A 13,522-nucleotide genomic window follows, 5' to 3' on the forward strand; every position below is an offset into this window, starting at 1 on the left:
TCGGTCGTAATTCTAATAATACTACACCAGGCTTGGAAACTTAAGAAATTTGTAAGTTAATCCAAAATTAACACCATTAAAGATTAATGAAAGAAGCGTAATGATAATTCAGATAATTATGAAAGTTTTGTAAAATTTAAAACGTTATAACTGTTACGTATTACGATTTACGTCCCTTAGTGGCATATGTCTGCGGACTCCAGCTCTAGAAACCAGGTTTCGATACTCCTGGTAGGCAGAACACAGAAAGCCCCCACTGTGTAGCTTTTTGCTTGATTCTAATCAGTGAGTCAATTACGACTTTTCTCGGACAAACCTCCAATTTATTATGGTACGCATTACAATTTCAAACAGTCTGAAACTGAATTAAATTGTAATTTAAATTTAGAAATTAATTAAATCTAGAGGTGTATCAACTTTATACAGTCTGTTTATTAAATGAAATGTTTCCACTGAAGGTTCTAGTTATAAAAGTGTTGTACCCTTATATACAATTAGTTCTAACAAATTTTATAATGTAATGTAAATGCAGGACGACTGTTTTAACCTTATAGGTTCAAGAAGTATTGTTTCTTGCATTGTTCTTTTATTTCTTTATTCACTGGAGGAAGGAGAATGTGATTCAGTAGTGAAGTAAGGGAGAATTATAGTTTTATGGTATAACGGTATTTCCTTTAGTTCAAACTTGGCTCTAGAATACGGATAGATGAGATGACGTCTTAAGAATTAGCCTGAACTAAAAGTTTTATATTTTGCTAAACGTAATAGAAAATAGTGTACGTAGTTATGTGATTCTAAGCTGTTATTTACAAAAGAACTGCGAGTTTATACTTCATAAACGTTGTTTCAGTTTTAATAACGGATTTCCCATAATTCATCTAGGCAGATTTTGAAAATTATATTAATATTTTCTTTGAAATGAGGATTTATTTACAAATGTTACGTATTATAATTTATTTCGGACAGGTTTGCGATTTATAATGCTATGTACGGTATGTATTACTATTTCAAATAATCGGAAATTTGAATTTAGAAGTTAATTTACAGTTAATATATATCAAACTTGTGTTTGCCAACAAAATCGATATACATAGTTTTCTTTCTTAATACAAATAGGTTTTAATACACAAATAACGATATAATTTATAATAATGGTCATTACAAATAATGATCTATATACAAAAGTTTCATAAACTCACAGGTAATATTAAGTTTTTTATCTGGTCTTGAACTGAAAATTTTATCCACGTTTCACGATGAGCGAATTCAACCTTGGTTGATATAGGTACATCTTACTTAACGGACAGCTAGCTAGCTCTTCGCTAATCACATGCGCGTTTTTCACAGGCGAAGCTGTACAATGTCTTCGTAGAACTATTAACGTCCAAATTTAATAGACTGACGTTAAATGGTTTCTAATATTCAAAATATTTAAACATTCCTGGTGAATGTTTAAAGTTCTCGGTTGATAAGCGTTTATCATAGTTATAGCTTCTGAAGTTTATACTATACCAACTGTAGCAAACCAACAACAATATATTGTTTCTTGGCGCATCGGTTTATAAACGTTAGAAGAAGTTCTAGAACTTTCAGTTGGTCCAGTAATGCTGACGATACGATCGAGATTACGTAAAACATATATTGTTGATTCTTACACTGGAGAATATCCTATGAATTTAGTGAATAGGCGGGAATTTCGCAATATAGATTTAACAATATGTTACGTGCGTTTATAAATACGTATTTAACTAAACAAACATCGATATTAAAATGCATATATAACAGTAAATCCATCACAAAAATTAATAAACTTTAATGAAATAAGATATCACAAAACTCGTAAATACACCAGTCATCTGATTATTAGATCCACTTAGCTATGTGATGTCTAAACCTGAAGATACTTATAAACGTTCTTTATTTACAACGATGTAAACTCAAACCATAATCACCTAGATGTTACAAAAAAAAAAAACAGTAATAAGAAAATGGACATCAGCCAATTATCCCAAGGAAGTTTAGTTTTATTGCAACCTTAAGCAAACAACGGAGTAGATTTTTCTGAATAACATGTAAAAACATAGTAAGAAATATATTTATTTTATAATTATATCATAATCTATAACTTTTCTATAGTTTTAGATTAGTTTTTCAAAATTTTGTAATATTTGTGGTTTAATTTGTTTAGAATTAAGCACAAAGTTACACAGCGGGTTATTTGCATTCTGCCCACTACGGGGATAGAAACCTGGTTTCTAGCAGTGTGAGTCCGCAGATATACCGCTAAGCCACTAGAAGGTTAAAGTTCAGCATTAACCAGAAAATCTAATACTGATTTATAGCAAATATAACCCTGGAACTTGTCACTTCTATATCGGTTGCTAATCTAGATTACCTCTTCCTCTTTTTGGTCTTCTGGGACTTAGTTACTATAAAGTTAACCTTCTGAAGTTACAGAAGTGGAAAAATACAGATATTGGAAATCAGGTTTAGTTGTTTGTGTCAGCTATCAGAACTGACACTCTCAAACTTTCATCTCAACCTCAAACAATCAACAAGGCCTGGGACTAGTAGTACAGTCATTCATGTTTGTTTACTTTTTGTCTGTTATTGTGCTGTAACTTCGACGTTCAATATGTAATTCATGTTTTATCTTAATGTTCAGTCAGTTTCAGTTTCAACTATACACTTATGTAATTTAATGTAGGTGTTCTTTTTGTGTTTCTTGAACTTGAGCTTTGTTTCTTGAAGAGCAAGATTACGATTGACTTGTTCAGTAAACTCATCTATTTCGTTTCCTGTGTTTTGAACTCCTTGTTATTGCGGGAGTGCATGATATAATGGTTGTTAGGGTACTTGACTTGAAATTTAAGAGGCCGCGGGTTCGAATCCCCATTACCGAACATACTCGTTCCTTTTAGCTGTGGGAGCTTATAATGTGACGTTATTAAAAGAGTAATCAAAGAGTTGGTGGGGGCTGGTGTTAACTAGTTGTCTTCCCTTTACTCTACCACTGTTAAATCAGGGACACCTAGCGCAGATATCCCTCGTGAAGCTTTGCGTGAAATAACCAAAAAACAAAAAGAAAACCAAAATTGCGGAAGTACTCAATTGTGCGTATATTGTACCAGGAAATAAACCCATAATCACTCCTAATTCTCAATTTATATGCATCACGTTTAAATGTTATATGGCTAAAATATGCTATATAAACAAGGCAATAAACAAAACATACGAATATTTAACGTGTTATATATCTATATAGCCTATTTTCTAATAACAAATGATAAAATCTTAACATATGTTGTTATTTTGAAAAGTATGCGCGTAGTATTTAATGTTATTTCCAAGCAATTAAAATCATCATAATTGTTGACAAATTAAACGTACAACGTACTAGAATCAATAACCTACCAGGTGATAGAATTATATTGTATATAAATAATGCTTTTCTCTTCCCCAACAAAAAAAAAAAAAACATTTAACGTTATTTAACAGTTATGGAAAAGCAATTTTGAGTACATAATTAATAAAACAACACTAGCTTTCATACACACAAAAGAAAAAGTTTATGATTTGTGTTTAAGAATGCAACTTTAGACCGTAATATCCCTCATAACCGTAGTAAAATTAATAACCTAAGATGATTACTAGTAGGAAAAAGATATCTTTATAGGCGACCTAATTGTTTGTCTAGACGTTTCATTTGTATGCATCAAACAGTGGATTTGAGGGTCAATGGTTCGTTTCCCGTTACCGATACATGAATGGCGGTCCGATTCCATTATTCGGTTAGAGTATCTCTATAGTTGATGGTGTGCACTATTAATTTAATGGGTTCTTTTTCATATATCAGTTCAAAATTAGGGACGGCGAATACAGGTAGTCCTTGTGGAGGTTTGTTCAAGTATATCTACAATAAACAATCAAACCAATCCAAACTAGGTAAAATGGACTCACATTATACTATCCCATTATTCTTTAGACCTAGGTTGACATGTTACCCAAATCATTCTCTAGGTTGCCTTCAAACCCAGAAACACCCATCCAAAGAAAACGGTAAAAGACTGAATTCATTCCCTTGTATTATATGTTTCTTCGATAAAAGAGTCGACGCACTGTATTCACAGTTGGATTGAGTGTCTCGTAATCCATAGTGAATCTGTGGAATCTAACAGAATGGATATTTCTATGCTCAGTCAATACTCTTTCCTGAGTCCTGAATTCTTATTAAAAGTTTGTGCAATGGCTTTATATGGACTGAGAGAATAATCAAACTTTGGATACTAAATTGATTTTTCCATTTTCTAACATCCAGGAACTTTCCTCGTCTTCAGTTTACTTACTCAGTGAAAAAGTCATTAAAAAGAACTATGCCTTTGTCTTTCAAATTTGTAATTCCATAAACTTACCACTTACCCACCGGCGGATTAAGATGGCTTTTATATTTGCATCAACAATATTACGCCTTATACCTCTTTGAAGTTCATGAAATGCTTTTTTCGTGACATGTTTTCTACAACTGACAGCAGTAGAAGATTTTAACTTTTAAAATTCTTTCTTAGTAGTGCACCGTAAGATCCACGTGTGAGTTCAGTAAGGAATGGGTTATTACTAGTTTGGGGAGTGCTGTTCTCACACATTTAATGATAAAGTGTATTTATGCTTGGTTCTGGACAAAGGGGTGGTAGCAGGCTATAAAGATAGATAAAAATAAAATAGATCTGACAATTATGAGGTTATTTCACCCCAATTTTCCATATAGAATTCTCAGAGTTCACAATTGGATATTATACGGTGATGTAGCAGGTATGATTACAAATTTGATTTATTTTAATTTGTTTGTATACTTTAAATTATAGTTGTGAACTTTATCGCAATATTGCTTAATCTATTGTAATCATTGTGATTCGGAAGATATATATTTTTCTATATTAGTATAATTTATTCTGTTAATTTTCCCTTTACAGCCATTGTTCAAGCACGACACAAAAGCAATTGTTGTCACTAATGGAGACCAAATTCCCATCTCTATAAAAATATTCAGATTTATTACACTCGCCTGTTAAACTATGTAACTCTCTCCATACCCGGCCCGGCATGGCCAAGTGTGTTAAGGAGTTCGACTTGTAATCCAAGGGTCGCGGGTTCGAATCCCGGTCGCACCAAACATGCTCACAATTTCAGCCGTGGGAGCGTTATAAAGTTAGGTCAATCCCACTATTCTTTAGTGAAAGAGTAGCCCAAGAGTTGGCGGTAGGTGGTGACGATTAGCTGCCTTCCCTCTAGTCTTACACTGCTAAATTAGGGACGGCTAGCACAGATAGCCCTCGAGTAGCTTTGTGCGAAATTCAAAACAAACAAACCCTCCATATCACAGACTTCTCCTCTCAATTACAGCTTATAGTAATCTATAAAACCAACAGAATCGAAAAGAAAACTATCGACAAGGATACCCAACAGATGACCTTAGGCAAAGTGGTCAGAGGCTGTTGTTGTTTTGAATTAAGCACAAAGCTACACAATGGGCTATCTGTGCTCTGCCCAGCACGGGTATCGAAACCCGGTTTTTAGCGTTGTAAGTCCGCAGACATACCGCTGAGCCACTGGAGGCAGTCAGAGGCTTTTTATGGTTTGCCTGTCACGTGTAAAGTGAGTCGATTATTAGTAATTGTAATTTTCTTTAAGGTGCTTAGCAACTCTACTGGTAAAAATGATTACATAAATGAATAGAATGACTAGAATAACTAATAAGTTAATGTTTGAAAGAATAAAAAGCAACAATTGCAGTAAAATATTTTGTGCTTCATCAATGAAGTGAGAAGTTTCTATTTTTCATCAAATAATTATTTTACACTGTGAGAGAAACTTATACGTCTCTTTATGTGTACAGGGGTTCGATTCCCCTCGGTGGACACAGCAGATTACCCGATGTGGCTTTCCTATAAGAAAACACACACACTCATTTTGTGTAATAGTTGCGGTTGTCTTTTTTTTTGTCCTTCAAAACGTTTCAGAAACGTCTCTCTGCATTAAAACCAAACATTTTTTTTACATAATTTAGAGATTTATGAATTATCTTTGCTTTTCCTTTTTTTATGGAAATGAAAGCAATTTCAAACTTGTAATAAAGTTACTTTCTACTACAAATAAAGTTCTCCCATTCAAATTTAGTAATACCGTCTTTTTGAAAATCAAGTGCAATGCATTACTGCTCGTTTAGTTATGATACATCTGCTGTGCTTAGATCACTGACAAACTTTCTACTTCAGCACATTCGTAAACTTTTCTGTGTCCGGAAAAATACTCTCGTGATCAGCAGTTTTCATTAAACGAACTGTAAATGTTAATAGAGTAGAACTGCTTATTTTAGATTCTACTCTGCAAAACCTATAATTATTTCATCAGCGTACAGTTTGCTAAAGCTAAATGTAAAGAGTACAAATTAATGGTAAGAATAAACGAGAAAGTAAGTTAAAGAATCAGCGGGATTAAATTAGTGGAGTCATGACTGATGAGTCACCTGCTGTATTCAATAAAGTTAAGAGGCCCTTACTGCATAGTTAAATATTCAATCATATGGCCTCACATACTGACTTCGAGGACCTGAAGTACTAACTCTTCACAGTAGTAGTAATGAACTGGTCTAATAAATGATTTTAAAACCGGAACTAGCTGACCAGGGGAGCCAGTAAAGCACAATGGCCGTGCAAAATGGAAAGTTATTAAGAAACGCCCTAGGAAACTCGAATCGTATTAAAGTGACTGCAGAGGAAAGTTGATAGATCTCATAAGACTTTTATTGGGCACACTTTATCGTTTGAAGTAATTTCAAATGAATGTCAGTTAGGTATTACATTTTAATAGCAGGTCCCACCTTATTTAATTTATTGATGCTCTGCGATTTAATAAGTGTTAAGTAGAAGTGCTAATAAATGTTCATAGATCAGTGAAGAAATATTATCGAGACAATTCTAACGTATCGATATACGATAGATATTCTTATGAACGATGTATATAACAACTTACCTTTTGAAGGAGATTTTCGACACATATTTCATTCACTTAATAGATATAAATATTTGTTTCCTTTTAAGTCATTTCTAGCATTTTTAGTACTTAGCATTGTATAGTCAAAGGCTGTTAATAACTGATAATAATGCGTACCTTGTATAGCAAGGCTTATGATATTTGAAATAAATTGTTCACGTGGAAAAAGAAAATGTAATTTTGTAAATCTTGTTGATCTTGGGATGTTTTTTATAAAAACAAAATTGACCCTTTAGTTTTCTATTTTATAAAAGTGAGTTTTATGTTGATATTTTTTAAGGCTTAACCAAAGCAGTGAATTTTTATGAAGGGCTGATAATGACAACAACGAAAATAAACTTCTCTTAAAACCCTGCTAATGAAGAAAACGGCTTTAAAATAAATGAGTTTTATTTCATTCTGATAAAGCTTATAGTAGCGCTACTAATTGACTTTTAGGCAAATAATGATCAGCTCTATCTCATTCTTATAAAACTTATAGTAGAGCACTAATTATATTTTATGTTTATAACGAGTAGCTTTGTCTCATTCTGATAAAACTTATAGTAGAGCACTAATTATATTTTATGTTTATAACGAGTAGCTTTGTCTCATTCTGATAAAACTTGCAGCAGAGCCACTAACTGGCTTTTAGGTTAATAATGATCAGCTTTATATTATTCTAGTAAAACTTATAATGGAGCTCTAGTTATCTTTTAGTCTTATAATGATCAGTTTTATCTCATTCTGATAGACCTTACAGTAGAGCCACTAATTAGCTTTTAAGCTAATAATGGTTGGTTGGTTTGGTGTTTTATGGCCCAAAGCAACTAGGCTATCTGAGCCAGGCTAATAATTATCAGCTTGATATCATTCGAATAAAACTTACAGTAGAGAATGAGTTTGCTTTTAGACTAACAATAATCAATTTTATCTCGATCTAATCCGTGATGACGAGAAAACCCACTTGTAGAGAAAATTATATATGTTTATAATGTTAACATTGAGTTTCGATACCTGCCGAGGATACAACGTAAATAGCCCTTTCTGTAGCTTTGCGTTTAAACAAATCAAACAAAAAGTTGATATTTTCGTCAAACATATTTATTAACAACTGATACTGCTCTTGAGTTTTTCTAGTGTACAAGAGGACTTAGAATGTAACAAAATAATTGAAAATTTCAAGAACAGTGGACTCTTTTTTTATCAGAAGAAGGGAAATTGTGCCCAATCACACTGACAATTAGTTATGTTACTTAGGCAGAAAAAATCGTGAAAGAAGTGGATGTTTTAATAAAGTAGAAAACTTAGTTATTCCATAAGAACAACGAATGACAATATACCAATAAAACCTTCTTTCAAACAACCTTTCTTTCACCCATAAAGAAAAATGTTTCCTTCGAGTAATTATCTTGAGTTATCAACTCGTGTTAGAGGTGTTACTGTCCAAAGTTGCAGTCTTTAACCAGCAGTCATATACTTTTTTGTAGTGCATACTGATATGCATAAAATATTTTTACCCATCTTTCTCTATTTAAAGGAATCATTCTCTATAATATTGCACTTCCCATACTGAAGAAAGTATATAGGTAGAATCATACGTTTTTAACATAATAATGCACTGCACTATACTTCATTGCCTATCTAGGAGTGGTCAGAGACAAGTAACTTTTAAATTCTGTCTTGAATAACCCAGACCCTGATCTGCATCCAATTGAAACACTGCAAGACGTTTTGGATTGTTGCCTTAGGAACAGAAAAACACAAAGAGTACATTATGCTTGGAGCTGTTTTACAGGAAGATTGACGGATTATTCCAACATATAGTGGTAGTGTTAAAAACAGAGTCAAGACTAGGTTTAACGACCCAAACGGATCTATTTTATTTTCAATGGATACGACACCTCTTTTCTGAAGTCGTACTATTCCATTAATTTAGTAAAATAGTGTAGAACACATCTGCTGAAGTAAAACGTATTAAGATTCATATTGACAATTCAACTAATTTATTGGTTTGTTTTGAATTTTGCGCAAAACTACACGAGGGCTATGTGTGCTAGCCGTCCCTAATTTAGCAATGTAGGACTAGAGGGAAGGCTGCTAGTCATCACCACCCAGCGTCATCTCTTGGGCTACTTTTTTACCAACGAATAGTGGGATTGACCCTACATTATAACGTCTCCATGGCTGATAAGGCAAGCATATTTAGTGTGACGGGGGTTCGAACCCGCGACTCTCAGATTACGAGGCGGGTGCCTTAACCAGTTGGCCATGGGTGAGGTACTTTTTAAATCAGTTTTTAATAGGTTGCTAAATAGAGGAAACAGTCTAATAGAGACAACAACAATAGAAAAAAAAAGCAAATTTGTTTGGAATTAAGCACAAACTTCTCTTTCAAACCTGAAACTAACAACAGTGCTAGGACTTTAACAGGGGTTTCTGATTATATACATAGATCTAAATAAAGTATCCATAGCCGTTTTCTCTGTAGGTTTCTGAAACAACTATAATACGAATAATAATATGAAGAACAAATAGATGAATTCTGAATCTTATCTAGTAATCAACTGTAATTCTGAATCTTATCTAGTAATCAACTGTTTTACTATTGTCAATATTTTAGCAGGCTTATCCACTGAGATAGAATGTTTTCAGTTTTCTTTCAGACACAAGTCTGCTTTTTAAGAAGGTCTTTGCTGTTTGTGCAATGAATTTTAATTTTTTTAAATTCCTAGGTGAATCCCATTATGAAGTATAAACCGTTATCGTGGTTTACAATTATTTTAGCACATTAGTATTTGAAGATATGACTTACGTTTTAGTTTATAAAAACTGTAAAGGACATTATATCACCAACTACCCAACAAATTGATTTTTTGGGTGAGCCATGACAGAGTCTGTATTAAATTATGGATAAACTATTGTGAAATGTAAATAAATGTTAATCCATCATTTTCTATACGAGTTTCCTGTTAAGTCGCATAAATATAATAAAACACCCATTTTTAGCCCTCTAATTGATGTAAGATTAAACATTAATTTAGCCACAATAATTTATGGTACAGAAAAAAAAATTGTACTCTTTTACTTTAGTTAGAGGAAATGGTTTGAAGATGTTTATTTTTCGCTGGGTACCTGAAAAACGATAAAGCTCTGACACTATGCAGAGGGAAAACTGTTTTCTCTGCGACAAATGTGTTCTTTTATTTATAAAATACCTTTATATTTAGATTACAGCAGAATTTGTGTGCAAACATTACAATACTTTTGAGGATCGACCGCTTTCTATATTCCCCGCAATCCTGTTAGTTTGTTGTGGTGTACGCCACCGTAACAACAGATGTGTGGTGACAAGAGACACGTGCTTTCGTAAAGCTGTCGGAATGCCCAGCTTGGCTCGTACGAAAATAATCTCTCTTAGACATCGGTTCAAATACTACATTCAGATTTCAGTTGATTTACGAAAAGAGCTGATACAGCATGAAAAAATAATCCGATCTAAAGCCCCAGTTTTCTGAATTCTGAACTGATTTTGAACCAAAGCTGCTCTGGTAGATAAGATTAATTATTGTCACAAAGTCGATGACATTCCGTGATCTGTCGACGTTTACACGCCTGATCACTCTTCATTATTTTGCAGGTCAGTGTGGCTGCTTCCTTCCTTTGTACACATCAGCAGCGACACCAGCGAAGTCGAAAACGTGAGGTCAGGGATCACCAGTGATGGAACTTGAGCAGTGGCAGATGGCTGAATAACCTTCTTCGTGACGCTCAAATTTAGTCTAACATCACGACTTAATCATATAGACTTGCTTCTAAACACACATTTAGCTCCATATCGGTATATGTTTGTTATTACTCCCAAGTATGTGCGTCATTCACTTTAAGCTAGACAGACAATAAGGATGTCACCAAACATGATTTCATACAGAAAACGCTTTGTTCACCTTGTATATTTTAACGTCTGAAATGCAGTCATCACTATCTTTGAAAATATTTACAGAATATGAATTTCTCTTAAGACAATGCTGAGGCACATTTTTTAACGTGTGGTCAAAACTGAATAATTTTATTGCGTAAACTTAAACAGAATAACTAAATAAGCGTATGTCGGGTTCTCATGGAAGCTAAATACTTCTGTAATTTACATGCTACTCTTTCTTCTCTTGATGAGAAAGCTTGTTCAAGGTGGTAAGTGTATTGTTATGAAGGTGTCGAATAAAATTATGACGATATTATAGGTTTATTCATACCTTTACTTGTTCTTACTCTCCCATACCTTCTCACCTTCTGGTCGTTTTTATTTGTCTGTAAAAATAATTTATTATAACACACCTCTGTCATGAAAGTGCGAAATGATGCTGACGATCCTATTTGTTTATTTCGCTCTTTTCTCGTTATTCCACCCTTTTCTGTCTGTCTGTCTGTAGTGGTAAAAACAACAGTATTGTTCAAAAGTCACGAGTCTGTCGACTGTACGCAGTTATGATTGTTGTCGCTTTATCTCCCTCAGAGAAAATAAACACCTTTAAGTCTGTTGTTGATTACTGCAAGCCTATGATTAATGGCTAAAGTGCATCATGCGAGAATATTTACGATCGTTATTCTAGTTTTAGCAGGAAACGCGCCTACAATCACAATAAGAGTTACAGTTGTAAAAGGTAGGTTTTGCGTTCCCAGTACCATCTTTGTTCGACTCCATCCACAGGAGCTGCTGCGTTTTTAATCTTTTGTGAAGTCCAACCTCAAAAAAATAAATTAATGGAAGTTTCTCAAGCAACTGTTGCCACAAACACTCAACAATGACACAAGCAAGTGTCAATACATTTATTATCAAACCACAAACGTGACCATTTATCGTTTGGGAAAAGGATGGCTGAATAATGCTGTTGAAGTGTCCAGAAATGGAGGCTATTCATAATGCAACAATTTGTCAAACACAATCTCAGAAGAAATGCCAATAACAGAAAAGCATAACATCTGTTGATGACTTCGTGGTTTCTAAACATCTTGTTTCAGTAATATAATATTCTTTGTTTGTTTTTTATTAGCCGGACTACAGTACATAAATTCCTATAATGTGTGGTTGAAACATTATCTAATATTAATTTCTTTTATTAGTAACATTGGTAGTGTAACAGTTACGACTCGTATATAACAAAACTTAATCTTCTTATTATTAAAAAAACTTATATGGTCAACAATAATATTTCTCTGATGTGTTTAAAATAATAACTGATTGATTGATGTTTAATCACTTATAGTGTAACGTACCTATGTTAGTAAAACATGAGGGAATCCTTAGTAGCTGAGGGTCGCGGGTTCGCATCCCCGTCGCGCCAAACATGCTCGTCCTTTTAGTCGTGTGGGCGTTATAATGTAACGGTCAATCCCACTATTCGTTGGTAAAAGAGTAGCCAAAGAGTTGGCGGTGATTACTAGCTGCCTTCCCTCTAGTTTTACACTGCTAAATTAGGGACGGCTAGCACAGATAGCCCTCGAGTAGCTTTGCGCGAAATTCAAAAAACAAACAAACAAAAACAAACCTTCGTAGTTGCGGATCTTTTAGGCATGACTGGAGTAATTTAACCTATGAGATCTTGGGCTTGATAAAATACATTATTCGACAGGGTTTGATCTTCCGAATCCTAAAGTGTAATTAGATCTCAAATTAATCAATAGATGATGAGGCTATAAGCTAAAACTTTGTACTTGAAAAACTCAAACACAAAGTCTCGAGTAAATATGTGACCTAAAGTGAAAACTGTGAGTACTTACTTATTAGATTTATCTTGAAGGGTTAAAGATGGGTAAAATAATAAAAATATACTAAGCATTAACATTAATGCTGAAACGTAATGTAACTCATAAGTGCATATATATATATATTTATTTATACACACGGATGCATATATGTAAAGCGACAGATATTTTCACAGATTACACAAAAATAAGGTCGAATTAATATCTTGTAAGATAACCCATTGTAATAAATTATATCTTTTTTTCGTATACATAAATATATCTTACCACATTCCACCTAAACAAGATATGTGTAATGAGATTAATGTGTCTCAGTTATGCTTCCATTACAAATCTTGATTATCCAGCTCCAAACTCAGTTCGGCGAAATTCAGTTCTCTAGAGTTCACGTGATTATAGTTTGTGTTATAATCAACAAATAATGACATGTGGCAAGTTTCAAATGTAGATGTATAAAAATAAGAAAAATTAAAAAAAAATATTTTTTCTTTATTGTTTGGATGTACCGATTAATACCATCTGCTCAACAGATTTGAACATGCATTATCAACTGGTTTAACAGCAGAATTGAACAATATTGCGATTTGAACTACTATTAATTTATGCCACAGATGAACTACATTTTTAAGCGTAACGTTTGTGTTAGCTGTTATAGAAATTATTTCATGCTTCTAATGTATAGAATACAACAAGACATTAAAACCTTAGAACAGATGTTCTTAAAACGAAG

At 33.4% G+C, this 13,522-nt stretch overlaps 1 long non-coding RNA gene across 1 annotated transcript in view; it reads left to right on the plus strand.

The window, feature by feature from the left end:
- LOC143237430 (uncharacterized) overlaps nt 1-11,296 on the plus strand; it is a 22,684-nt gene extending 11,388 nt beyond the window's left edge. Inside the window, exon 3 of the long non-coding RNA XR_013020070.1 lies at nt 10,670-11,296. This is a non-coding gene — a long non-coding RNA (uncharacterized LOC143237430). The remainder of the gene's footprint in view (nt 1-10,669) is intronic.
- The last annotated feature ends 2,226 nt before the right edge of the window (nt 11,297-13,522 follow it).

Source organism: Tachypleus tridentatus, chromosome 13 (assembly GCF_004210375.1).
Source record: "Tachypleus tridentatus isolate NWPU-2018 chromosome 13, ASM421037v1, whole genome shotgun sequence".
In the NCBI taxonomy this organism is placed as follows: Eukaryota; Metazoa; Arthropoda; class Merostomata; order Xiphosura; family Limulidae; genus Tachypleus; species Tachypleus tridentatus.